This window comes from Halichoerus grypus, chromosome 8 (assembly GCF_964656455.1).
Source record: "Halichoerus grypus chromosome 8, mHalGry1.hap1.1, whole genome shotgun sequence".
Taxonomy (NCBI): Eukaryota; Metazoa; Chordata; class Mammalia; order Carnivora; family Phocidae; genus Halichoerus; species Halichoerus grypus.
Window position 1 is genome coordinate 143386028 of NC_135719.1, and position 27888 is coordinate 143413915.

General features: G+C 53.2%; 1 protein-coding gene and 1 long non-coding RNA gene across 3 annotated transcripts in view; one reads left to right on the forward strand and one right to left on the reverse strand.

The window, feature by feature from the left end:
* LOC118543575 (uncharacterized) overlaps positions 1 to 27888 on the reverse strand; it is a 50078-nt gene that overhangs the window by 16177 nt on the left and 6013 nt on the right. The window lies entirely within an intron of this gene.
* The window catches only part of BDKRB2 (bradykinin receptor B2), a 30302-nt gene continuing 9706 nt past the window's right edge, over positions 7293 to 27888 (forward strand). Inside the window, exon 1 of one of the 2 annotated variants that reach the window (XM_036104688.2) lies at positions 7293 to 7648. The gene's annotated coding sequence lies outside the window, so the exon portion shown is untranslated. The remainder of the gene's footprint in view (positions 7649 to 27888) is intronic. The other variant, XM_036104685.2, reaches the window with a different exon arrangement.

A 27888-nucleotide genomic window follows, 5' to 3' on the forward strand; every position in this document is an offset into this window, starting at 1 on the left:
CCTCGGCCCCAGAGCACCCCGCCCCTGGCCCCAGAGCACCCCTCTCCCATGTCTCCAGCATGCTTCTGTGACCTACCAAGAAACACAGGGACCCACTGCTCCCTGGTGGGGCAGGGAAGGGAAAAAGCCAGCCGAAAGTACCCTGCTTTCCCCTCTGGGCACAGGGTGGGTGGGGGCCTCCGGCTCGCAGGCTCCAGGCTCTCACTGGGCCCACCCCAGGGCCCCATGTAAGGGCTGTCCCCTTGCCCCACCTCCTGCCGCCCCGAGCGGCCTTCCTCAGAGCGCAGCGTGGCTTTGTGGGGACTGGGCTGCCCAACAAGCTCTTCAGCTCCTGCTCTCCCTGGGCAGGTCACTCTCCCTCCTGTTGATGATCCCAGTGTCACCCACCTCACAGAGCTGTGACAGTCAGGTGAGGAAATGGAGGGGAGGGTCCTCTCCCGCCTCTGAAGGGCACGGGGAGGGGGCTGTTCAACTCTCGACCGTGAGATAGCAGGGACCAGCCTTCCCCCGGTCCTGTGAGCCCTGGATGGGCACACGAAACAAATCTGGCCCCAGGGGGCGTTGGATGGACAGATGGTTGGATGCACACATGGACGGATGTGTGAGAATTCTGGGGAGGCCACAAGGCATCATGGAAAAGGTGCAGTTGGGAATCCGAAAGCAACCGGGTTCACAGCCGTCTGCGGCCTTCCTTGAGCGGTTATTGAGCACCGAATGTGTGCCTGCCTGTTCATGGGCGGAAGGTGTAGACACCGCCCTTGCCCTCACGGAGCTCTGCGTTCATACAGGGGACACACGGGCGAACAAGCTCTCAGCACTGCACACGGCGAGTGTCCCACAGAAGAGCCCCCAGGCGACAGGATAACAGGCAGGGGCAGAGGACACCTGCTTAGCCAGGATGGCAGAGAAGGCTCCCTGGGGAGGAGCCACTGAGGCTGTGACTGGGGACTCAGGAGTAGAGGGCTTGGCCAGGGGCCCAGAGGGAAGAACGTTCCCTCCGCGGTGCCAGTATCCTGGGCAGGAAAGTGCTGGCTGGACCACCGGGCCTGGATCATCCAGGAGGGTGATTAACCTTCCTACAAATCCCTTCGGACAGAACACAGATCGCTAGTTCAGAGAGTAGGGGAGGCGTGAGTACAAAGGGGCCCACGTGTAGGGCATTGCACTGTTCTGGGGGGCGCTGGGGTGCCGGGTACACGAGTCCGCATTTGTCAAAACCCACCGACCCAGACACCTCCAAGAGTAAATTTTACTGCGTGCACATTTCTTTTTCATTTTTTTTAAGTTTTTTAATTACAAAACGATCCCTCCGGCAGCTGCGAGGAGGCAGGGTGGGAGGGGTGGGCGGGGCCGTGGGAGACCAGCTGGGGCCCCAGCAGTGACCTTGGTGAGAGTGGCTGGGTCATGTACCTGAGCTCAGGTTGTTGACCTCGGGGAGCCCCAGCTTCCTCGTTGGGGACGTGGTGCAGTGATGTCCAGCTGGAGGCTGACCCTGTGGGGGGGGTGGCACCTGTAACCTGCCTGGTGGGGCCTGGCTGCCTAGAGCGAGGGGCCAGGGGCTGCGTTCAGAAAACAGACCTGAAAGTAAACCCGAGGGGAATTACTCAAGGGTGAAGGGCACCTGGATGCAGGCCCCTGCCTGTGCCTCCAGCCGCCCTGGGCAGAGGAATGTGGCCCAGGGTGTTACGTACTTAGCATGCTTCTCTCCCAGGGAGGCCGGAGCATTGGTGTTGGGGTGGAGGGCGGATAGGCCCCAGGGACAGCCTGGCTTGTGGGGCGACCCGCTGGGAAATGGAGACTCTGGGCTGGTGCCCCGCATCTTGCAGGCCAGAGCACTAGGGTTGGCAGGCCTGGATTCCTGCTCCAACTCAGCTTCTCTTGAGCTGGGCGACTCTGGGCCAAATACTCGACCTCTCTGCCTCATTATAACACTCCAATCAGGGGCGCCTGGGGGGCTCAGTCGTTAAGCATCTGCCTTCGGCTCAGGTCATGATCCCGGGGTCCTGGAACCGAGCCCCGCATCGGGCTCCCTGCTCAGTGGGAACACAGCTTCTCCCTCTGCCTGCTGCTCACCCTGCTCGTTCTCTCTCTGTCAAATGAATAGAATCTTTAAAAAAAAAAAAAATAAGAATTCAGTGAGGAGCACGTGGGAATGGACCTCAGTGAACTGAAGAGATCCTAACCGACGTTGGGGGTGAAGAGGGTACAAATGCTGCTGCTAAAGGGCTGGCCACTGAGTCAGCAGACACTCGCCGAAGGCCCCAGGTCAAAGCGCCCCTTGGTCTGCAGCGGCATCTGAGGCCGAGAGCGTGGACCCGGGTGGGGAGCAGGCGGGGAGGACACGGCAGCTGCAGCTGCTGCGGAAAGCAGTCCGGCCGGTCCTCAAGACGGTAAACATAGGGCCACCACATGACCCAGCAATTCCACTCCCGGGATGTGCCCCAAAGAACTGAAAACAGCAGCTCACATCCTTTTACACGGATGTTCGTAGCTGCATGCTCACAGCTGTCGAAAGGCAGAAACAGCCCAAATGTCCGTCAACGATGCACGGATGAATGAAGGTAGAATATTACTCGGCTGTAAACAGGATGGAAGCTTAGACCCCTGCTATGTGGGTGAGCCTCAAAAACATTAGGTGGAGTGAAAGGGGTCGGCCCCGAAAGGGCACAGATTGCGTGATTCGATTGGTAGGAAATATGCAGAATAAGTAAATCCCAAAACAGGAAGCAGATGGATGGCTGCCGGGGGGGGGGGGGTGCTGGGGAGAAGGGGAATGGGGAGTGACTACCAGGAGGTGCGGGGTTTCCTTTGGGGGAAACAGAAATATTCTGGAACTTGACTGAGGAGATGGTACAACGTGGCGAATCTGCTCAATGACAACGAACTTTTAAGTGGTTAATTTATGTTATGCTTTCTGTAAAGACAGGGAAGGAAGGGTGCTTATGGTTCATACTACCAGGAAGAGGGGACTAATCTGGTGAGGGGCAGGGCTCCCCAAATGCCCACTCAGCTGCTAGGGGCCCTGGGGCAGACGTGACATCCCGGTTTACCACGAGGAGCCAGGGACCCTGCCCAAGCTAGAGCACCTGCGATGGTGCGGGGCTGGAGGTCAGGTCTGCACCCCTTAGGGCCCCTTGCCTCTCCCTGCTGCTCAGCCGGGACCACATACCCACCGCCTCACCTGAGCCTCGCGCCCCACCAGGCGGGAGTATCTCCTCTGTGGTCTAAGGGGAAACAGATGCACAGAGCAGAACCTAAAATCATGTGCACAAACCACCCCAGCGACAAGTGACAGGGTTTGGGAGCGCCTGAGGGAAGATGGGTCTGGGGCACTTGGAGAGCACAGACAGGAAGTGAGGGGCTGCCCCGAGCTCAGGGGACAGGGGGCTTCTGGAGCAGGTGCACCGTGCTGGCTAGAGAGCGAGGGGAAGGCAGCCCAGGTGAGGGAGGGTCAGCTAGGAGAGCGCAGAGTGAGCCCCAGCTGGGGTCCACGGGGGCCACAGCCCTAGGCGGTGAAGGGGCCCTGGTAGACACATGGGACGGGAGTTCCCATCCAGGACAGCTTGCCCTCCTCACGGAGTCTCCCCTGAGCATGGGGCCCACAGCGCCACCTCTGGTGGCCAAGGGGATGGAACCCAAATTTGGGATTTGGGAGGGCAAATGGGGGTGGGGAGGGCCTTTCGATGTCCCTCCAGCTCCCCCTCCCTGCACACCCCTAAACATTTTAACCAATCACTCCAGCCTTCCCCCACCCCTGCCCCCTCAAGTCCTTGGAGAAGAAGCTACGGCAGATGCCACCAAAACCCACCTCCACTGCTCACTGGACCCCCCTCCAAGCTTCAGCTTCCTGATGAAGATGAAGAGGAGGAGGAGGAGAGAGTGGGAGGGGGAGTGGAGAGGACTCATTGCTGTGCCAGCCTAGGGGACCCCAGGGGGCTAACCAGACAGCCAGGTGCCCCGGCGGGGGCCATGGTAGGGGGACCCAGGTTCCATAGGGAATAGAGGACCCTGCACAGAGCCGGCTCCCTGGGGACCCTGACTCAGTGGTCAGTCCTTGGAGAAAGGGTCCAAAGGATGCCAGGAACCAGCCTCCCCTCCTCACCCTGAGGATTTCCTAGCCCCAGCCACAGGAAGTGAGTAACCACCTCTCAAGACCTACTGGCGACAGCCCCAGGGCCAAGGACAGAGTTAGGAAGTGTGGCCAGGCTGACGGGCAGACCGAGGGCTCCCTTCCACCAAGCCTGGGGGTGCTCAACGGTCTGCCAGGCCCAAGGGGACCAGGGCCCACCGCCCACCTCCCAGAGCAGCAAGGAGACGGACAGAGGGACTGAGGAGGGACTGGCCTCCTCACAGCTGTCTAGAGCACCTCTCCCAGCCCACCTCCTGGGTATTCCTGGCATACCGGAAATAGCAGGGATTTCACTCACTCCCTGAATCTGGGAGGGTTAGGTGCGGTGGGAAAGCCCAGTCAAACAGAAACTGTGGGGGGACCTCCCATATCCCAAAGTTAAACAAAAACAGATGAGCTTATACTCTTCAGTGTTCCCCAGTGTCTGATGGGAATAAAACACATATGCACATACAAGCTATGAAGCATGAATTATGTCATTTTGGTGATTCCATCTATGACTTAAATGCACTGATATTCTCATTTAAAACTGGCATTGGGCGATGTGAAGATAAATGGTAAAGTGCATGCTGATAAGGTACATTTTTAACCTTTCTTTCCTTAGAACGACATTAAGTAGCCAATAGCAGGCAGCCACTGGGCCGGAGCTGGGCCTGTGCGCAAGGTCAATGCCTCCAGCAGGGCCGTCCGTATAAGGGACTCTGGGAGCGGGGACCAGAGGCGGGACGGAGGGTCACGGGGGCTGGGATCCGCTCTGTAGGGCTCACAGGTGTGGCGGTTAGTGCCAACCAGGCAAAACTACAGGCTTTGCATGTGTTTTGCTATGCATCAGTCAGAGCTTACCTTTCAATTCTGCCTACCGGTTTTCCAGGACGGGTCTGCCTGGGGTGTGTGTGACGGATCAGCCCTTCCCTCAGTGGCTGCCCATCACAGAGAACAGGGGTTGGTTTTCTGGTCAGGACTGTGGAGTTCTGTACAAAAGGGCCAGGGACAAGGGCCTTCCTAGGTAGGGGGGTGAGGGGAGGGAGTGACAACCCTGGCCTCACACACAGATGTTGGCAAGAACATTCCAGAACACTGGGGTCGAGGGGCAGACATTTATAAAAAGGCATAGCTACATGCATGTCTGTAGGTTGCTTTTGTGCTGTTCTCTCTGAACGCAGGGAGCAGCTTACCTGTGGCAAGCAGGGTGGGGTTAGCTAGGATTCCCAGGCTCCCTGTGGACTGGCTAATTTGAATAAGTTTCCGAGTTCCAGGGTATGAGGCCGGACACAGTTATTCGGTCCCTGACCCCTAGGTGATTAGGCACACAGCGGCCCAGAGTGTGAGAGCCCAGCAAGGGAAATGTCGGAGCATGAACTTAACTGCTAACAAAAACTGACCAGCCTCCAACCTGAGCTTCAAAAGTTCAAAACTACATTACAGGACACCTGGGTGGCTCAGTCGATTAAGCGCCTGCCTTCAGCTCAGGTCATGATCCTGGGGTCCTGGGATCGAGTCCCACATCATCGTCATCAGGCTCAATGCTCAGTGGGGAGCCTGCTTCTCCCTCTCCTTCTGAGTCTCTCCCTCCCTCTCATGTTAACGTGCACTCTCTCTCTCAAATAAATAAATAAAATCTTAGGAAAAAAACCCCTACATTACAGCGGTATATGGAAAAGTGTGTAGACAGACGGATGCCTTTCGGAGTTCTCTCAGTCAATAGTATTTACAGAAGCAGCAACATTGGATTCAGGTAATTGAGGATTTTCATCCCATAGACAAGGTACCCGAGAATGTACCAGCTGGGAATTTCGAGAAGTCTCTGTTCTGATGGGTCTCAACATGCTTTGGTCTTCCTGAACTGAGAAAGGCAATAGATCCTCTCACCCAGAAAAGGCACACACGTACGATTCTGTGTACCATTTAGAGGGCTGCATACCCATTTAGTGGACCCCATGCAGTCTCTCCCCAGAGCCCTGTCCCCATCTGGGAAGTGAGAACTCTCAGGGTAATGAGTCCTAATGTGGTAGGACAGGCCAGTACTCCAGGGCGTCACCTGAGGCACCCAGGCCGGGGAGGGACTTGACTCAAGTCTATGCAACCAGTCCACATGGCCACGTCAGGCGCAGATCCTGATACACCTTCCTGGGACTCAGTTTCCCTATCTCCAAGAGGACGGAGTGGAACTGGATCACTGTTTGTGGACTTGCTTCAGAGAAGGTAACAGGGAAAGGGGAGACCGGCAGGTGGGCTTCTGACCCTCCGATCTATTCCCCAATTCCACTTTATCTGGTCTCTTTTGAAGGAAAGGTTTTAAGACCTTAAAAATATATACATTGGAAAGGTCCTGCCTTGCAAGCTTTGAAGCTGCTAAGATCCATAAGTCTCCAAGTCTCCGGAGTGAAGCCAAGACAACCAATCAGTGTTGAAGTGGGAGGAGACTGTTGCCAAACATCCCCAGATTCGGCGGGAGGGGGCACAAACCTCCCAGGTCGCCAGAAAACAAGACAGGGGAAGGTGCTCCTTCTCCAAAGTCTTTTCCACGTTTCTGCCACTTGGGAGGCCGGCTGCCTGTTTACGCTGGAACTCGGACAGCAAAACAGTCAGGTGGGGGAAGTAATGAGAAGAGCCGAACGTTGTGTTAGACAAACTCCCTCACTTACACAGTAAGCCAACTGCCGACCACGATGCCAGAAGGAAGAATGCTAGTTTTTAGGGGTGACCCGCTATGCAATCCACTTTTCATATCCATGATTGCATTTAATTGAGAAAGGGGATAGTACGGCGGTTAAGCACACAGACTTTGGAGCAAGTCTGCCTGGGTTCCTGCGAGGATTAGCTGAGTTCATCCATTTAGGTGCTTAGAAAAATGCCTGACACAGAACACAAGTTACGGATGGGTCAGGGCTGTAATTAATCCTCACCACTCCCCCTATGACACTTGTCACGCTCTCTGTTCCTCTCCCAGCTCAGAGAGGTTAAGCCGCTTTCCCGAGGTCCTTAGGCAGGGATCGCGGGGACGGGGATCCAGGACCTGCTGCTTTTGAGCACTGGACACCTTTGCCACCCTGTGGCTCTAAAGGGCAGCCAGTCTACACAATAGAACATTCCTTGGGCTAACCTGGAAATCTTCCATGTGGCTCACGGAGCTCTCAAGGCTCACAGGGCAGGCAGAGCCCCGGGTTGCGGCAGCTGTCCCAGCCTGGCCTCTGCAGGCATGGGTTCTAGAAACTGTAGCCGGACTGGCCACCCCTGGTTGCTGGGCAGGAGCCCTGGGCTGGGCTGGAGGTGGAGGGAGGAAGTGCCCAGGAGGGCGGTGACATCACCACCCAGCCCTTGAAAGATGAGCCGTTCCCTCCACCTCTTCAGCTCCTAGGAGGGGTGAGGACATCAGGCAGCCCTGCCGGGACCGAGGGAGTACCCGAGGTGCCTGTGTGGCTCGCTCTGGACAAGGGGGCCCCCCGGGCAGGGGCTGGTCCAGTTGCCTCCCCACTGCCAGGAGGACAGGAGGTCCCAGCACAAGGAGAGAGCCGGCAGGTGAGTGTCCCAGGGGCTGATTTCTCGGGCTGGGGGGAAAGTTCCCTTCCTTTTCCAGTCCTGACAAGTAACAAGACGGGCTCCACGCAGGAGGAATGATCTTGTTTGTTCTAGGTTTGTCTTCTTCCTGAATGGAGACAGCCATGTGTGTACTTGTGTGAACAATTTAGTGACTTGATTTTTATGGACTCTGGGTAGCTGCCTTGGACTTTGGCAGCAAGGAGCAAGCAGGGATGGGTGTGGGGTTTAGGCTCTGGAATCCGGCTTTTAACTCACAGCTGTGCAGCTCATGAGCCCCGTGTGACCCTGGACAAGTTCCTTAACCTCTCTGAGCCTCAGTCTCTCTGTCTGCGAAGTACCCTGCTTGCTGGCTGCCGGGGTGGCAGGAGTTAAATCAGACGGCAGAGGGGAGAGGGTCTGTCAATGCCGCTGCTGGGAAGTGGTAACTCAGGCAGGCTGAAAGCCCCTCGGGTCCTGGTCCTGGTCCTGGTCCTGGCCCTGGCCCTGGCTGTCCAGGGCAGAGTGATAAACCTGGACACCGGTTCAGAGCCTGGGCTTGGCACGGGTTGGAGTCCCAGCTCTGTTCTCCTTCCCTGCGTAACGTTTTTGAGCAAATTATGTCCTCCAACCCCCGCCCCCATTTCCTGAGCATGAAGATGATTTGGCAGGGTGGTGGAAGGGTAGACATGGGCGAGTGCCTGCCTGTGAAGCCCCACAGCTGCGGTGGGTGCTCCGTGAGGGCTGCTGAGGGCAGGTAGCTGCGTGAGCCGGGGCTGGGTGGGTAATGGGCGTTGCTGTGGCGGGCAGGTTAGAATGTGCCTCCCTGAGTCACGGGCTGTCTCTGGTTCCTGCCCATAGGAAGCGGGAGCTCTGGCCCAGGTGTGGGGCACTGGGGGGCCCTGGGCCAACCCTCTTGAATTCCTTCTCGAAAAGGGAGAAGGGCTCGGGCTGGGGCCAGGGTGAGCAACCCCAGAGGACACTGCCTGCTCCCTCTTCTTTGGAGGAACGCCATCCTGTGACCTTCTAGGCCCCAGCAGCAGCGGGGTGATGGGGAGCCCCACAAGCTTGAGGAAAGAGTGTGCCATTTCCCCTTGCGTGAGGTGGAAGGCAGGCAGGTCTGGGCAACAGCCAGGGGAAGAGGTTTGGGAAAACATTGAAAACAAGAAGGCTCCCGTGCCATCCCCGCAGGCGAAACCCTAGGGCCCCATTCCAGCCCTGCCCTAAACTCACACAATCCCTGTGATCCTTTGGTCTTTGTTGGACGGGGGATGCCTCAGCCTCTTGGGGACTCTGGCCCTGCCACTCACACACAGGGGAAGGTTCCAATGACTGACTGAGCCTAGAGCGGGGGGAAGGGTCTAAGGACTTGGGATTAGACCAAATTTGAGAAATGCTGGCCAAGCAGGGACCATGCAGGGGAAATAGCCGTGCCACGTGGTCTCAGCTCACACAGTGACGGGGTCTGGCCCTCAGAGCGGGTCAGAGGGACGGTTTTCAGAATGAAAGCAGGGCTCTTCTCTCTCTCGGTTCACCGCTGCCTCCCCTGCACAGAGAATCGAGAACCGTGCTCACCGTATGGCAGGCTCTGGTCACTCTCTGCTGAATGACCGGATGGATGGATGGATGGATGGGTAGAATTCCTAAGTGACAGATGCCCATCTGAAAAGGCTACATACTGTATGATTTCAGTTATATGACATTCTGGAAAAGGCAAAACCATAGGGATTGTAAAAAGATCAGTAGCTGCCAGGGGTCAGGGGGAGGGAGGGGTGAATAGGCAGAGCACAGAGGATGTTTAAGGCAGCAAAACTGCTTTTATGAGGCTGTAGTGGAAGATACACATCATTAGACATTTGATCTCACCCATAGAATGTACAAGGGAGCCCCGTGGACTTTGGGAAATAATGATATATAGGTATTCACTGTAGGAAATGTACCCCTCTGGCAGGGGATGTTGATCATGGGGGAGGTTGTGGGTATGTGGGGGCAGGGAGCATATGGGAAGTCCTGTACTTCCTGCTCAATTTTTCTGTGAACCTAAAACTGCCCTAAAAATATCGAGCCTATTTAAAAAAAAAAAAAAAAAAAAAAGAGCACAAAGCAGATCTGTGTGTCGCTTTGAGGATTCAGAAGGCACTTAGAGTATCTCAAGACCATGAACCAAATAATCAGAACCTACTAAGATTTGACAGCCCAAATGCATCACTTCCAACACGTACCCAGTCTAGAAATCCTCTGACCTGTGAGTATCTTTCTTAGTGCACATGCTTCCAGGGACGGGGAGCTCACTACTTCACCGGCCAGCCCGCTCCATCTCAGGAGAGTTCTGTTGTTAAAAAGTCCTTCCTTAGACTGGAGCTAAACTCCTCCCCCACTGAGCAATGATCCACTTTCTATTTCTTGGAGCTGGAGTGTACAAATTCTAGTCCTCGTAGGCCCTCTCTTAGCTAAACATCCGCAACTCCTTCATCAAGACACACTTTCTCTTACAAACCCAAAGAGTCAGCTACCTCTTTGACTCTGTCATCAAAGTGGGATCTGGAGGATCCTGGAGGCTAGAAAAATATGAGCCTCCCCCCAAAAATCATCACAGCACAAAGCAGGGTGCAACACACACGAGCTCTGGGTTCAAATCCTGAATGTTTACTGGTTAGGGATGCTCTCTGAGACTGCTTTCTCCACGGTGCAGTAGGGATCATCCTTCCCATTTCTGAGGACCATGGTGAGGTGTAACTCAGATGGTGTTGGTGCGGTGTGAGCAGGCATCAGGCTCACTGCAGGTGCCCACCTAGCAGAGGGACGGCCTATCGGGGCAAGAACAGGGTCTAGGACCATCAGAGGTGCTGTCTTTGCCCTGCAATGGGGCCCCCGCATCTTGGGGATTCCCAGGGAAAAGAGCACCCCAGCATGCACGTGCTCATGTTCCCAGGTAATGCATCCTTGGGTGGTGACAGCAGGAGCCCCGTCATACTTCCCTTCGGGGCTCAAACTTTAGGTTTCCAGCCCCCCCCGCCCCCAACGCCTGTGGGCCTCCTGATCTCTGGGGCCTGTGGAGCGCTGTCAGGTGGGGCACAGAGAACTGGCTTCCAGACCCCAATCCAAACTCCCCAGACAGCAGAGAGACCTCAGACCAGTCATTTCGCTTCTCTGGGCCTCATGGGGCCAATCTGAAAATCAGCACTATCTGGACCGGACATCCCACAGGATGTTATAAACTGTAGAGTGCCTGTCACGTCACTGGTTGTTATTGTGCTGATCTGTACCTATGACCCAATGTCTCTTCTTTCCTGAGGGTTCCCTGAGCGACCACACTCCAGCGTGGGCATTGCCTGATGGGGAAAGACTGGCCATTTCCAAACGTTGCTGCGCGTCCGGTCATGTGGAGGCTGGCTTCCTCCTCCCACCACCTACAGACCCCAGGGCCCTCTCCTGGGACTCTAACTCCTCCCAGCTCCCGGGATTTTGAGGCAGGTGGGCCTCTGTCCACATTTGGGAGACAAACAGCCTTAGCAAAGGGCTTTCTGAGGGGAGCCCCCTTGAGGAGAAATCAGTCCCTGTCCGCGCCCAGGACTCTCCTCAGTGGATGTTGTTAAATGTCAGGTAGTAAAGTGGGGGTGGGAGAAGGGGCCTCTGGGCTCTCTTCTGACCAGAAATGTCCAGAAAAGAATGTCTAGAATGCAAGAACATGGCGGGGGAGATGAAAAGCCAGACGAGGCGGGACCGGGGTGCGTCCACCCAGCACAGGTGGGCTCAGCAGGGGCAAAGGCCTGCGGACGAGGCTGTCTGCACAGGTCATCTGTGGTGGCCGAAACAATGAGAAGCAGGGGACTCAAATGAACTGGGGCACGAGGGGCAATAGACCCCCACGGCAGCGATGCTTCGCCCCCTCCCTGCCCCCTCCCTGCCCCTCCTCCTCCTGGCTCAGAAGCCATCCGCAGGGACTGAATCCCACCCCCACTCCTCCCCAGCCAGGTGACCCAGGACAACCCCTTAGTGTCTCCTAGCGTTGGTTCATTCAGCTACAAATAATCATAGAACTGGAAACTTCTTAAAAGGAACCGGGAACTGCCTGTCCTGTCTGGTGCCTTCGAAGTGGGTGGTTGGCTTGTTAAATGCAACAGGGCGACTGCGCGTCCAGGATGTGTCCATTCTCCTCTTCCAAGGACAGATGCACACGCAGTGCTCTACACACTCAGAGGAGGTCTGGAAGGAGTGGGGGCGGGGTGGGGGGGAACCAGAGGGAGCTCGCGGCGGGGCCAGAGCCAGGAGGCAGGCTTCCTGGCCACTGTATACACTTTCCTACTCTTCGAAATTCTTAATCTTGAGCATGCATATCCCTTTGCAGAATTTCAATATATATATATATATTTTTTTTTTTTTAAAGAAATTGAAGTGGAAATAAGGAGACAAAATCCTCCAAGATGCCCACTCTCCACAGCCTGAGTCTGTCCTGCAGATGAAGGGAGGGGACAATTCATACATTGGCCCCAGCACCCAGGACCAGTGCAGGGAAGAGGCAGCCGGGGAACAGGAGGGACCCCCGGGTGGGGGGACAGGCAGGTCCTCTGGTTCATTTGTGAGTTTTTGAGGAAGTGCGTTCGCTGAGCAGCTACAGTGTGGGGGCTCTGTGTTGGGCACCAGGGTGCTGCTGGGGACAAAAACTGCTTGTCATGCTCAGACTCTGGGGAGGAGTTTTTTTCTGGGAAAAAAAAATCTTTTTTTACTTGCATGTGCATTCCAGCCAAATGAGAAATTAATCCCATCAAATAATCCAAGAAAGGGGAAGATGTTGTAGAAAAAAATCAGTGTGATCAATGAATTAGTGCGATCACGGAAACCGACTGAAGTCTAAGGTTTGGCTGACAAATTTGGCTGTAACGTAATTTTGAAGCTTAATAGCCTTTTAAAAAGGATGCTTAAAAATTTTTAAAAAGTGATCATCATCTGGCAGAACTAAGCTGGTCACATCTGGGAGAAAGAACTTTCTTAGACTAGCACGGAGCTGGGCTGAGGGGTGCAAGGTGATCCAGAGCCAGAGCCCGCAGCACCCGCCTGGCTGGTAGGGGCTGTACCAGGGGAGGCTCAGGCACGCCTGGGGAGACATCAGTCTCTGCAGTGATAGTAAGAGGCATCTGGCCATCAGAAACCACAGCCATTAAGCACTGGACCCTCTGAGTGTGGCTCTGGCCACCTAGAGAGAACAGGTGTCCCGAGGAGACCTCTCTGTCCCTACAGACTAATATTTGGGTGGTGAGTTGCCAGGCTTCATCTCTTGTGAGCCTCACCATGCAAGCCAGCCGCTCCCCAAAGGCTCTGGGCCACCAACGAGAGGGCACCTCTCAGCCCCCCAGCCCTGAGCCTCAGGCCCCTAAGAGGGTCCCTTCCCGGGGAGTCCCACGGCAGCCATTCACAGACCTACATCTCCTTGCAAAGTCCACTCCTTTGAAGGTCTGTCTGGATGCTGAGAGCAGGCTTCCCCGAAGGCGGCCTCCAGCCAGCTGCGGTCCTAGGCCAGGGGGCCGCATGGGGGATACTGGCCTGCTGGCCTCCAGCCCAGCGTTCTGACCCAGGCGTGGCCAAGCGGTTGCTGACAGACGCAGGACAAGTCTCTGACTTCTCTGAGCCTCCCCTTTCTCACCCGCATCATGGCGTAAAGCCCACGGGTCACAGCCATTGTGCGGCTGATAGCCCAGGACGTGCGAGCAGGTGCCACACAACGCCACACTCCGCCTGTCCCTGCCTTCCTGAGCCACTTACTGACGCTGCTCCAGGCTCACCAGCTCAGTACCTGCCTGCGAGGTACGCAGAGCCTGGTCAGAGAAACTCTCCCACAGCACTCTGCCTCTGTGATCCCTGGTGTCATCCCCAGAGGGCCCGGGACAGTCACAAGCGTGGCTTGTTCCCAAGCGTCCTGAACCCAGAGCCAACAGCAGGGTCTCTACTCCGCCCTCCTTGGGCCTCTGTCACCACCAACAGATACACACACACACACACACACACATACATATCACGCACAGAGACCACACATACATACCGCACACGACTTACACGTCACACGTAGACAGGGACACACACCACACACACATATGCACCACACACCACACACATGCACACTGCCTCTCTGTTGCCTACATGTCCCCACATCCGGCTTGTGACACGTCTATCATGTCTGAATTGTCTTTGTGGGCAGGTTTCAAGTCCTTTCCCATGAGGGTCCCAGACCCGAGGGAAGAGGAGGGTGTGCCTACACGGGGGAAAGGGAGCAGGGGGAGAGACGAGGCACAGAGACTGCCCAGTGCCACCTGAGGTCCATCTCAGCCCCACCTCTGGGCTCCTTTGCCACCCAACACTCTCACAAGTATTCCTTCTGATGAACCCACAAGCAGGGATGCTCTCCCCACTTGAGAGTCAAGGAAATGTCTCTAGAGCTAAATCGGAGCTGATCAGAGGCCAGGCTAGGTTGGGACGTGGTCTGGTTCTTCCCATGAGGACATCATGCCCCCTGGATAGGCAACAGTAGCAAGATCGGGACCCTTCAACCTGGGCGCTTCCCACAGTGGGACGTGATCCAAAAGCCCCAGCTGGGTGCTAACAGCCCTGATGGGGACACCTTACATGTCCCTGGCCATGGACCCAGGTTTACTGTAAAAATAAGTATCAGCCACGGGAATTTTCCTTGCAAATGGCCTGGGGAACTTCTTCCGAGAGTCTATTTGGACTGTGGTAACTGTGGCCGAGGGGGCAGAGGTGGGGCCCCGCGGGGCAGCCACCGCACAGAAAAGCCCTTACATCTGAGGGACAATGGAAATGATGATTATTCCTGAGGCAGGAAAGGGAGCTGAGGCTTAATGAGGTCCTGGGTGCCAGGGGTGATCCACTGGGGCCTCGCCACAACCTGCTTGCTGGAGATAAAGCTCCTTGTCCTATGAGTGGGGGGACCCAGGCTCAGAGAGGGGACCCCTCACTTGATATCACGTCATTAACTCTATCATCCCAGGTCTTCCGTTACACAGCAAATCTGCCTCACATGTCCCAGCTGGCTGGACCTAAGGCAACCAGGGGAGGTAGTTGAATAACTGGGGGGACAGGGGAAAGCTGCAGGCAACATACAAACGAAGGAAAATCGAGCTGGCTTCAGGTTTTCTGCAGCAACAAATACACCTGACCCCAGAAAGCACCTACAGATTCAGGAGGGAGACGGGCTGTGATACTGAATGGTCTCCATGAGCAAAGCCAGCAGAAGGACATGCTCGAATCTGAGAGGCTCACAAAACATGTCATCCCTGCAACTGTCATGGAAAAAATCACTCAAAGACATAACCCAGGCGACAGAGGCATGAATCAAGATCTAGAACAGAGGTTGGGGAAGGATTTGCTTCTGCCCTTTTCTTTTGTTTCACGGGGACCCCAAATTCAGGAAATCAGTCTGAGCCCTCTGATGCTGAGGGCTTACACCTGGTAGAAAACCGAATCTTCCCAGAACTTCCCTCAGCAGCAATTCATCTGGGTACTTTTCCCTGGGTTTTAGAAGCCTGCTGAATCCACCTGCTCATAGCTGGAGGCTGGGTAAACAGGAAACCACTGAAGAAACAGTTCATAAATACTTTAGACATTTCATTTTAAATGAAAACATGATTGCGTATTTATCAGTTTTTATGTAAGCAAGTCTTTTCCTTTGAACACAAGTTCGCTGATTATCTTCCTTACATAAGCTAACCCATAATTCATTCCCTATATTTTTAAAAATAGGAGAAAACACTTAGCTTATTTAAATATCTTCATTACAAAAGTAATATATATCCTTCATAGAAAAATTGGAGGCTACGACAAAGAATAAAGAAAATGCAAAAGCAACCCAGGATCCCAGGCTCAAAGGCAAACACCATCAGTTAATGATTTGGTATTTTGCCTACCGTGTTGCATATACAATTTAGTGTCCAGGTTTTTTTTTCTGCTTGACATGATATCAGAAATATTCTTTTTTTTTTTTTTTTTTTTGTAAACTGTTTGGAGCATCATTTTTCCTAAAGATTTATTTATTTATTTGAGAGAGAGAGAGAAAGAGAGAGAGCAGGAGCGGGAGGAGCAGAGGGAAAGGGAGAGAGAGAGAATCTCAAACAGACTCCCTGCTGAGTGGGGAGACCAATGCAGGGCTCAATCTCACGCCCCTGAGATCACGACCTGAGCTGAAACCAAGAGTCTCACGCATAACAGACTGAGCCAGGAGTCCCTGGAGCATCATTTTTAAAATATTTAACTAATTTCCTGGTCCTAAACATTTTGGTTTTTCTTATTTTCCTCTTCTGAATGCATGTAGCTTTTCCTGTCCTTTTGATTCTTTTCAGAAATACCAAGCAAAAAGGAAATGGAATTTTTTAGGTTCTTGATTTGCTTCACCAAATTATCCAAATTGAATTTTCTGGAGACAGGTTTGGGAACCACTCCACCTTCTCCTGCCTGACTATGTTCAGAGAAGATATCCAAGCCACATCTGCTGCCTTTCTCAGTCTGAGACCGGCCCATTAAACCCTTGCAAATCAGATTGTTTTTACGTTGTATTGGGGGCCTCCAGGAATTGGAGCCAGGCAGCCAGAGACTGGAGACGGGGGGATCTGGCATCTCATCAGATGCAAACTCTTACTAATAGCAATCCTTACTGAGAACCTATTAAAAACCAATCCCATTTCCCCAGTAAGGAAACTGAGGCTCAGAGGGGCTAAGGGACCGGGCAGTAAGCAGGGACACAGGACCGTGGCCCCCGTTTCTCCTGCGGCAGGCTTCAGAGCAGTGTGTGGGGGAGGGTGAGCAGTTTGGAAACGGCCTCTGCCTAGCATAGATGCACGGTGGGCCAGGTGGGGAATTTCAGGGGCTTTTGGTTCTAGTCCCCAAACTGGAAAACACAAGGGACGAGACAAGCTCGTGCACGTCAGAAATTCTCCTCGATCCCGACTCAGGAAGTGGGAATTTTCCACCTGCTTTAGCACCAGAAATGATGAACCCTGGGGTCCTGCACAACCCCCCACCCCACCCCAACCCAGCCAGGTCTGCAAAGGTCTCAGAGCCCTGGGCAAGGTTGCAAGACCCCTCGTGGCAGCTGAGCTGCAGACCACGGGTCCTGAGCAGGGTTGCACAAAGAGATAACAGTGCTCTGATGTTCGGCCCCCTTTCTCCATCCTACCCCACCCCACCCCGGCCGCAAGAAAAAGGCAGCCCGGTGGGTTAGAATAAATGCAGACATTGGTCTAAGGCACTTAGACTTACTCTGCACTTCATAGCTGGGTGGTCTTCTGGGGGTTAGTGACCTCTCTGAAGTTCATTTTCACCCAGAAACCAGATGGCGTCACACCCAGTGTAAGCCTCTCACAGTGTTGCTTGGAGAATTAAGGGAGATCAGGTCTGTGAATCACCTGACATAGAGTTGACAGCTCTAGGACCTTCACATCATACGAATTTCATATATGGTCTCAAACTGGAAAGGCCAAGGAACAACAGGGCCGTCGCATTGGATTAGGCAGCTATAGGTAGTTGTAGGGCATCATTCTGTAGAATTTAAGGAATCTTGGTCCAAATACACCAAAAACACTGCCCAGACTTAACTTGAACACTTCCAGTGACAGGAAACTCGCTACTGCAAAAAGCAATGCAATTCGGCAAAGATTCAATCAGCCACCACACTGCCAGGACCAGACATTCAGAGAAGCAAGGACCCTGTCCTGTGCCCAAGGGACTGACCATATGGCAGTCGGGATGGCTGAAAAGACAAAGGAAAGCGTGTGTGTGTGTGATCCGAGCCTGTTTTGTTGTTTATTAAAATGAGGACAATACTATGAGCCCCCCTCCTTCTTACAGGACTGAGGGGAGCCCAAGGACACAGGAGCACTTCACACAGCGTCCCAGGCCTGGCTCTGCCACCAAACTGTTGAGGCTCAGTTTCTTCATCTGTAAAATGGGGCGATCAGTGCCGACCTAGCATTGTTGTGAGGGTTAAATGAGTTACTATGTGTTACGTGCTCAGAGCAGAGCGGGCGCCCGGCAGATGGTACACGCGTTTGCTGTCAACGTCACCTTCCTCATCCTTATCCGTCCTTCCGACAAATATCTCTCCCAAGCGTCTGCTGCGGGCCAGAGCCAATGCGCGGAGGCGGGGGTCTAGGGGAGGGGAAGACAGAACCATCTCCTGCGCTTCCAGCCCCCCCCCCCCCCGCCGTCACCAACCTGGCAGGGACAGAGACCGTTAAGGTTGCTCTGTACACAGAGTGTGCTCAGACTTAACGGGCACACAGGGGCTGGGGGCCTCTCCGCAGGGACAGCTCAGCTAGGTCTCTGCAGGCCTCCTGGAGGAGGTGACACGAAGCTGGATCCGAAGTATGAGCAGCAGTTGGAAGGGCTCCTCGTAGACTGCAAAGTGGGCAGGGAGGCAGAGAGGTAGACCTCTAACCAAGGCGTGCCCAGAGCCAGTGATTAAACTGGGAACCCTGCGAGCTCATTGACACATCACATCGGGCTTGAAATCAGCCCTGATAGGGATATTTTCACCACGAAAATCTGCACCCCCCTCACCACCACCAAGAGCCAGCTATTAACATCACTGGCACACTGCACCCCTGCTTCTGGCCCCGCGCAGTTGGCTGAACAAGCCCACCACCCTCATCGGGATGGGTGTCCCAAGGACTAAGGACAGGACATCGGGAGCCACTCTTCCTCCTGCAAGCCGTCCTGGGCAAGTCCGAGGGAACGGCAGGAGTATTTCCTGAGCAAGTGCTCACTGGGAGCCCACCCCACACCAGGGGCTGGCCAGGGGTCCTGTGAATCGGTCCCTGGGGCAGCTCAGGATGAGTGCGGGGGGATTTTCTCAGGCACAAGCTTTCCTGACCAGGACAGACAGAACCTGGATTTTCTGGGGCTATAAACTGGCTACAGAAGCCAGACACGGCAGGAAGCTGACAGAACTTTGCATCAGGAGATGCAGGGGCAGGAACAAAAGAAACCATTGAGGTTTTGTTCATGCCTGCCTTCTGAGGAGATATGGGATCACCTAGATCCTGCAGGTGGAGGCACCACAGGGGACTGCCCCCTCCCACCCCCCACCCCCCGCAATGGCTCCCAGCTTCCCTCTACAAGCCCCTTCAAAGCCACTGACCCACACCTCACCTCCTCTGGAGTCCATCCTGTCGGGCGTCTCCTGTCCGTCCATCCCCTCCTCCCGCCTCTCCCCCTTCCTCCATCTCCCCCCCCCCATCTCCTCCTCCACCTCCGATGCCACCAGCTCTCCTGCCTGGCTGCCTCAGCCCCCTGACTCTCTGCCTCCCAACTAAGGGAAGCCCCCAAGCTCTCCAGAGTGATGGTGCCAGTCACACCCCGACAACACCACGCTTCGGCTGTTCAGGCATCCGAGTGCAAAAGCCATAAAGATGAGACCTACACGTGAAAGCTCTATGGTTGGGGTCACCTGGTGCAATCACGTCCTCCAGGAAGCCTCCCGTGCTCTGTACCCTTAGGCATACGCCAACCACGTGGGAGATTCCTGAGGGCATGGGCTGGCTCCAGTTACCGTTATAGTGACACTATAAAGAAAGACCAGCGTTCAAATCCCAGCTCCCCGAGGCACTCATTGTGTGAGTCTGGCCTCTCTTTTCTCATCTGTGAAATGGGGACAGTAGAAGTACCTCCATCTGAGGTGGTTGTGGATTTCCTGAATTAATTCATGGAAAGCACTCAGAGCACTGCTTAGCGATCACAGTAAGCCCTACCAACTGAGGCTAGCCTATGTCCTGGCAAACAGTTGGCACTCCTAAACTGAGGGAGTGAGTGATAGGTAAACAAAGAAGAGCTTATTCATTACGTACCGAAATGATATTTTAAATATACAGACTTAAAAATATATTACTTTAGCCTGCTTCTTTTTCCATTTTTTTTTGTCATTGTTGTTTTTCAAATGTGGCTACTAGAAAATTTAAAATTACTTCATTAAAATGAGATCTCTATTGGACAACACTTCTCTAGGCTGTGGGAAACCAAAGAACCAACACCCAGGATTCATGAACAAGTGAACTGAAAGGAAGAGAAAGAGTGAGAAATGTCAGGAAAACCTATAAATTAAAAGAAACAAAAGAGACCTATGAATCAATGCAATATGTAAAGTAACTTGGGTTCTGATTCAAGAAAAAAACTGTAGGGCGCCTGGCTGGCTCAGTAGGTAGAGAATGTGACTCTTGATCTCAGGGTGGTAAGTTTAAGCCCCGAGTTGAGTGCTGAGCCCACTTAAAAAAAATGAAGAAAAAATAACTTGAAAAAAATATGACATCATGAGACCATCAGAAATTGGAACAGCACCTAGAGAGTTGATGCTAGTAAATTATTGTTGATTTCTTGTAGATGTGATAATGGGTATGCAGTGACACTTCTTGAAAAGAGTCCCTATCTGTTAGAGACGCACCCTGAAATATTTATGGAATAAAGCGTAAGCGTGTGAGATCTGCTTTAAATCTTACAGGAGAGGTGGGGTGGGTTTTGGTGTGGAAGAAACAAGATTGACTGTGAGTTGGTGCTCATGGAAGCTGGGTGATAGGTACATAGAGTTTCATGATGGTAACCTGTCGGCTTGTGTATATTTTCAAAGCTTTCCATAACAATAAGCTAAAAAACAAAAACAAAAAGACAAACCTGGGGCTCTGCCTGGGTTCCAATCCTGGTGGCTCCCCCTTGCTAGCTGGGCCTCAGTTTGCTCCTCTGTGAAATAGGCAAGTAACAATAGTCCCTACCCTGCAGAGGATGATCTGTACTGGGCGTTGAAATGTGCAAAGAAAATACATTCATTTTGCAGGTGCTTTACACATCATCACCAGTCTTCACAATACCCTTTCTTTGGGAGGTTATCCCCATTTACCCAAGGGGCTAGGTCTCCTGGCGCAGGTCATCAGCCAGACAAAACCAAGACACATCCCTGGTTTACCCACGTCCATGATGTCAATACCTGTGTCGGGGACTCAGGGCCAACTTTTCCCATCCTGTCTGCTTCTCCGGTCTCGGGAGACTCAAGGGCCATTCCTTTGCAGTTCAACACTAAGAAACATGCTCCCCTTCCACTCCTTTCTAGAAAAGGTGTAACACAAGGCCAAACCTGGAGCTCTGCGATTAATTCTGAAGGTTGACTCCCTGGGTTCCAAAGGGCTCCATCTCCCGAACCAGAACTGGGCAGAGGGCCATAGTCCCAGTGCAGGGGCCAGGCTCGGACTTGACTGTGGCTTTGTCTTGGGCACGCCTGGCAGGCGGGGCCAGGCCCCGGGCTCCTCAGATACAGGCAGGCAGGGAGACATGCTTCCTGGTGAAGGGGAGCTTGCTAAGACTGACTCATTCCATCCTTCTCCATAAATGCCTTTGGATGCCAGCAAGTGAGAAGATGAGCCCCTGAAACAGCACTGTGCTGGTCCCCTACCCCTGCTTGCATGTTTCCCCGCGGCAGCCCATTTCCTCTTCAGGGACATGGTTGTGCAGTGGTCTCCAGAACGATCTATTACATCTGCTTTATTGTAATCGTGGAAATGAGGTCCCAGAGATGACAAGGCACTGATCCAAGGTCACCTCTGGTGCTCAGCGACAGAGACCAGAGATGGTCCTTGAAGGATGGCACTAGGATGTGGCTTGCTGTCCAAGTTCTTTTTGTCCTGCTCAGTGTGTCTGTGCTCTTCCCCCCTGTATCTCACGCTGAACATGACAAGCACATGGGGAATAGAAGGGTGTTGAATGAACAAATGAGCAGGAAGTGAAGGCGCAAGAGAACAGGGTCCTTTCAGAGCCAAGATCTCAGACGTTACAGTGAGCAGGAAAGCACAAAAGTCCACCTGCTCCGAATTGGGGGTTCTCCACTGTTCCTCTTGCACGCACCTGCAGCAGGACCCGAACCACTTCGTGCCACGACGGGTTGTTTTTTCTCTGCAGCTGGCTCCAAGTCTCTGTCTATCCCTGAAAGTACAGTTTAGCCTCCTCCTCATGTTGTAAACCAGCTGCGTGGGAAGACAGTCACGGTACAGACCTGCTTAGGGCAGAAGAGCCAGGCCAGTGGCCAATGTGGCTAAGGCCCCCAGTCAGCTGCCCTCTCCTCCCGCCCCAGCAGACCCACTGCCACCCCTGGGCCACCAGGACCCTCTGGGAGCTAGAGAGTCTGCAGAAGAAATGAGCGTTCTTCGGCACACCCAAACCTGAGCCTTTCCTGAGGAATTGCTTTTCTGGAAAACACACTCCCTCTGGACCCACAGCCTTCCTTTCTTGCAAGGCTCCCTTGCAAGGATTTCTATCTCCTCCCTTTATAAATTATTTACATGCACATGACATCAACCCTGGAACATACAGGAGAGTGGAAAGGACTCTGAGGTCTGGTGTGTGCCTGCCACACCGTTGCACGGGCTAGGGGTGTGAGGTTGGGGTTTTTAAACATGTTCACAATCAGACAATATTAGCACCCAGCTCTTTCTTCTACGTGGGATGGGGACAGCTGTGGGGTGATTAAAAAAAAAGAAGAAGAAGAAAGAAAGAACAGGGGGTCTGGGTACCAGGATTCCAGGACTGGCTTCAAGGTTGAGCACTGCCACTAGTTGGCTGTGTGTCCTGGGAAAAGGCTCACCATATCTGCGCCTCTGTGTCCACTTCTGTAATGTGAGGGGGTCTGATGAAATGCTCAAAAGCCCTTCCCACTCTAATATTCCAGGATCCTGTCAGGTTAACCTAGAAAGAGTTTCCAGGGGTGGAAGGAAGATGGAAGAAGGAATAGGCTTGGTCCAAGAATCCCATGCTTCAATTAAGACAGGTCCTCAGGCTCTGTCCCCAACAGCCCCAGTCCTGTGAGTGCCTCCAGACCCCCAATTGCCTCTGGTCTGCACCAAACCCCTAAAAGCCACTCCAGCAGGAGAGAGGCTAGGCCTCCGCTCAGGTCGCAGGCCAGCACTTACTTGCTGTGTGACTTTAGACATCTCATCACCTCTCCGGGCCTCGGTCTTCCCTTTTGTAAAAGAGGGTGGGAGTAGGTTGAACGCTTTCTTTTTAAGGAACATTCTTTCCTCCAATAAAATTGTGTTGCAGTAACTTGACATGGGGCAGAGAGGAAGGGAACGCTGACATTTACGGAGCATTGAATATGTGTCGAGTTGTTCTAAGCACTTTGCAATCATTAACCTCCTTATACTCCCAGCAACCCTACAAAGTAGGTGCTATTAGCATCCCCATTTGATGGATGAAAAAGCTGAGGCCTGGAGGGGTTCAGCTGCTTGTCCGAGGTGATACACAGCTAATAGGTGTTGAAGCTGGGATTCTGACCTGGTTGGATCTCAGTCATGAAACCCGGGTCCCTGGTCAGTCCAACCCCTTGGGGACATCTCCACGTTCCCGGCCCATGCTCTTCCACATTCTCATGCGTGTACTTGCGTGCGCGCCCGCGCGCGTGCACACACACACACACACACACACACACGCACTGTAGCTGCCCCTCCGTAACCCACCCACCAAGCTTGCTGCTCAAGCCCCAAACCAAAGGCCAGGGACTGCCGATTTCCCAGGCCTGTGCCGGTCCCCCAGCCGGCTGCAGCCATCCCCACACCCAGACGGGGGAGCAAAGGCAAAGAAAGAGGTGGGAGCACAGGAAATGTCCTGGGGGGGGGGGGGACAGGGGAGAGGCAACGTGGCTGGGGCACATTGACCTTAAAAATAAGACTGTCAGTGGCTTAACCAGCAAAATGGTTTATTTGAGAACAGCAGAGAATTGCAATTTGGGACACACGAGCTACTGCAAAACCCTGGTCAAGCGAAGAGAACAAAGAGGAGAAATGCCCTTTTACAGAGGGAAGGGCCAACTTCCGACGGCTGATATAAACAAAAAGCCTATTGGAGTAAACTTGGAGTGGTCCAAGCATAGTGGTTTCTCATTGGCTGAGCTCTGACTGTCTCTCATTGGCTGGGCTGTTGCTGGGCAAGAAAATAATCTTCCTTCTTTCTGCCGGAGTCCTAAGGCACAAACTTCTTTCTGCCCAGAGTGCATGCTCTCTGCTGGGTCTGCAAAGGGCTGCGAGGAGTGGTGTGGTGTGAGAACTCCCTAACCCTGCTGGCCTCCTGACCCCGTTTTGCGTTTTTATATTTTTATTTTATTTGGGAAAATATTTATTATCTTATTTGTCTTTTCAAGTTTTTATTTCAATTCTAGTTAGCTAACATATATGGTAAAATTGGTTTCAGGTATAGAATTTAGTGATTCATCACTTAACACCTAATACCCAGGGCTAATCCTAACAAGCGCCCTCCTTGATACCCATCACCCATCTAGGCCATCCCCCGACCCACTTCCTCTTTAGCAACCCTCAGTTTGTTCTCTATTGTTGAGAGTCTCTTATGGTTTGCTTCCCAATCTCTCTTTTTTTTCCTTCCAATATGTTCATCTGTTTTATTTCCAAAATTCCACATATGTGTGAAATCACAGGGTATTTGTCTATGACTGACTTGTTTCGTTTAGCATAATACCCTCTAGTTCCATCCAGGTCATTGCAAATGGCAAGATTTCATTCTTTCTGATGGCTGAGTAATATTCCAGTGTGTGTGTGTGTGTGTGTGTGTGTGTTTATACCACATCTTTACCCATTCATCAGTCAATGGACATTTGGGCTCTTTCCATAGTTTGATTATTTTGATAATTCTGCTATAAACATCAAGGTGCATGTGTCCCTTTGAATCTGTCTTTCTGTATCCTTTGGGTAAAGTGACCCCATTTTATTTTTTTATTTTTTTAGAGCAGAGGGAGGGGCAGAGGGAAAAGGAGAGAGAGAATCTCAAGCAGGCTCCCCTTTGAGCGTGGAGCTCGACACGGGGCTCAATCTCACGACCCTGAGATCACGACCTGAGCCAAAATCCAGAGTCAGGTGCTTAACTGACTGAGCCACCCAGGCGCCCCCAAACCAACCCCATTTTAAATGAAGTTTTCCTTTATTCTGTTGCACAGGCACTAGGAAAATATATTACATGAAAATGGTTTGGAATAAAGGAATGGTTTCATAAATAACAATAAACAAATGTAATGCTTTTCTGAAAGGTGTCTTTGTGACAACCACAGAACAACATGGAAAAAAATCCCTTAGATTCCACGTAAAACCACAGGAGACAAAAGGATGGTTGCATGTGGCTATGCATAGGGCTAGAACTCTGGGAGACTTGAACATGTTTAAATGCTGTTTACTCTGATTATATTATCTTATAAAACACAAAGGGCAGGTGGGATTGGTGTTAGGATGTCGGATGAAGTTGCCCAATCATGAAAACTTCAAAACCCAATGTGGGGAAAAGAAACCAAACATGCTGAACAGAATAACCTGCCGTGGGCGCCTGGGTGGCTCAGTTGGTTAAGCGACTGCCTTCGGCTCAGGTCATGATCCTGGAGTCCCTGGATCGAGTCCCGCATCGGGCTCCCTGCTCGGCAGGGAGTCTGCTTCTCCCTCTGACCCTCCCCCCTCTCATGTGCTTGCTCTCTTATTCTCTCTCTCTCAAATAAATAAATAAAAAAAATCTTTAAAAAAAAAAAAAAAAAAGAATAACCTGCCGTAATAAGCACAAGATAAAGACTGAACGAGGCCCCGGGCATCCGAGGGCGAGCAGAGTGCCGAGTCGGGCAAGTGAGCCCTTCCCTCTGCTGCAGAACGCACTGGGGCCTCGGCTTCTCTTGCCTTCTCTGTAAATGTTTCCAAAACAAAGTGTGCAAATGTCAGAAGAGCCCACGTGATGGAATTGGGTCTTCTGATTCTGCTCTCTAGGAGTTCCTAGGATGGGGGTTGACTTCCCAGAACCCCATCCTTCCCCAGAGATGGCTTTGACCTTTTTTCAGGGCAGGGGAGAAAAGGGTCCCTTGGAAACTGTGTGCCCAAGCCGCACATGCTTCTCCCCAGCTGCTGAGGCCAGTAAGGCGCAGAGGCCCACCTCCTCCCCTCTCCGCCAGTGTTTACTGTGGCCCAGACTATTCCCTGGTGACCGGCTGTAAACAGCACCCTTACTGGTACTCATGGTAATCAGAGTTTAGAGGAAAGCGTCTGTTCTGGGGAGGTGTCCAGGCGAGGGCTCTACAATGTGACTCAAGAGCCCTCGGTTCTTTCTGGCCCTGGCCTTGACTCCAAATTGCTGGGTGGTCTGAGAGATGCCACTTATTCAAGGAGTGAGTGTTTTTTCAAGAGACTGGGACACGCAAATCGGTGCAGGCACAGCAGAAAGTGGGAAGATGAAGGAGGAAGGGCTCTTCCCTCTTGGGATACTGAATATAATGGGATAGATGGCCACACAAACACACCACACACACACCACACACACACCAGCCCCCACGCACACACCACACAATCACACACACACACACCACACACACACCACACACACATACCAAACACCACACAATCACACACACAATCACACACATACACCACACACTCACCACACACCACACACACAGTCACACACCACACAATACACTCCATACACATATACATCACACACCACACACATATCACACAATCACACACACACACACACCACACACATACACACCACACACACACACACAAGGCCAAAGGAGAACACCCACACTCACATAGAAACTAGAACTACAGTCTCACGGTTTCCCCGGATCCACGGGCCGGTCACGTCCCAGTGACACACTCATCTCTCTCCATCCAGCTGAGGAATCAGTGTCCGAAAACCGAGCCTGGGTCTGTGAGCGGGAGAGCAAGCCACATGGAAGGGTCTCCTAAATCCCACACCCCGTGGTATGGCTGAAGCAGACCAGCCCTCTTGCTGCGGCAGGAAGGTCGGCTCAGGTTCTAGAACACATTGCCCACGTGCTGTGTGCATTTACTTACACGTCCTGACTCATGCAGTGCTCACCATGGCCCTAGGAGGTGGGGGCTATTTTTATACCAACCCCCAGATAACAAGCCCAGTGGAGAGGGACCCAATTCCAGGTCCGACTTGTGATCCCACAAGACCAGCTGCCAGGCGGGGCCCCCCGGTGTGCGCCCGCGCTTTCTAGCTAGGTGCTTTGGGGTTGTTTTCCCAAATTCGGTCACTCGTCATGTAGTCTCCGCCATACCTAGCCACCTACTCAGCTGCTTCTCTAAGAGACTTACTTTCGACCTGTGACTTCCTATCACCAACTTTATTAAATGGAAACTGAGTATCATCTATCATAAAAAAACCCGCAGAAAATAAATACAATGGACCATAAGCTCTTCGAGCCTGGCTAGACTCAGGCACTGGGCCCGCCCTCTCTGTTGAAAGCGGGGTACAAATCCCAGACAGGTGTTGAAGCCACCAGCCCCGTCCCATCCCATGGGGAGGGGTGAGCACACACTACAGGGTTCTCTACCATCCAGCCCACAACCCTCGCTGCCACAGAGCGCTGCCCGGAGGTGGCTACAAGGTTGGGGGCTCCAGACAAGGGGAAGGTTGGCGCTGGAGAAAGGGACGCTGTGCATTTCGTGGCGGCCCCAGCCTCAGAGCCCCTCAGACACGGGTTCCTGGGAAACCGGAATGGGTTCCCCCTGAGACCCAAGTGGCATTTACTTCTGGAGGCTGGGACAGCCAGTATTTATGTGATTCAACGAAGGGAAATATTTTTGAAGCGAGTCTTCTTGGCCAGGGTTCTGAGGCTGATGGAGAACAAGTGAATCAGGACGTTGGATGCTCCTTGTGAAGCATCAGTTTGAGGCACGAGGGGGAAGCCCAGCTGCAGAGTCACCCCCTCTCCCGGCACTACCCCAGCTCTGCGGGCAGGGACTGACCAGGACATCGCGAGGTCCAGGGGAGGGAGGGGACATGGGGGCTCCTTCAGGATGACAGAGAGTGCCACACTCCTGACCACCCCCCCCCCGTGCCAACGTGCTCCCCAAGCCATGCTCCCTTCCACATTCCTTCCAATCCTTCTCTGACATTGGATTTTATAATCCCAGGGTATACGCCACAGGGTCCCAGGAGGACAGAGAAGGCACATTCACACTGGGCAATATGGAGAGATTTCTGACGGGGGGTCTATTTACAGAGTGCAGCCAAGGCCCCCCCCACTCCTTCCCTGAGAAATGAGCAAGATGAGGTGGTCGAGGTGGTCCTCTCCAGAATCCTGGCCAAGGAGGTGGAAAGGCCCCCTGGAGGCCCCGAGGCAGGGAAATGGGAGCCGATGCCCCATCTTCATGCTCTCCCTCCGTGCCCTGCTGGGGCTTCTGCTGGCCAAG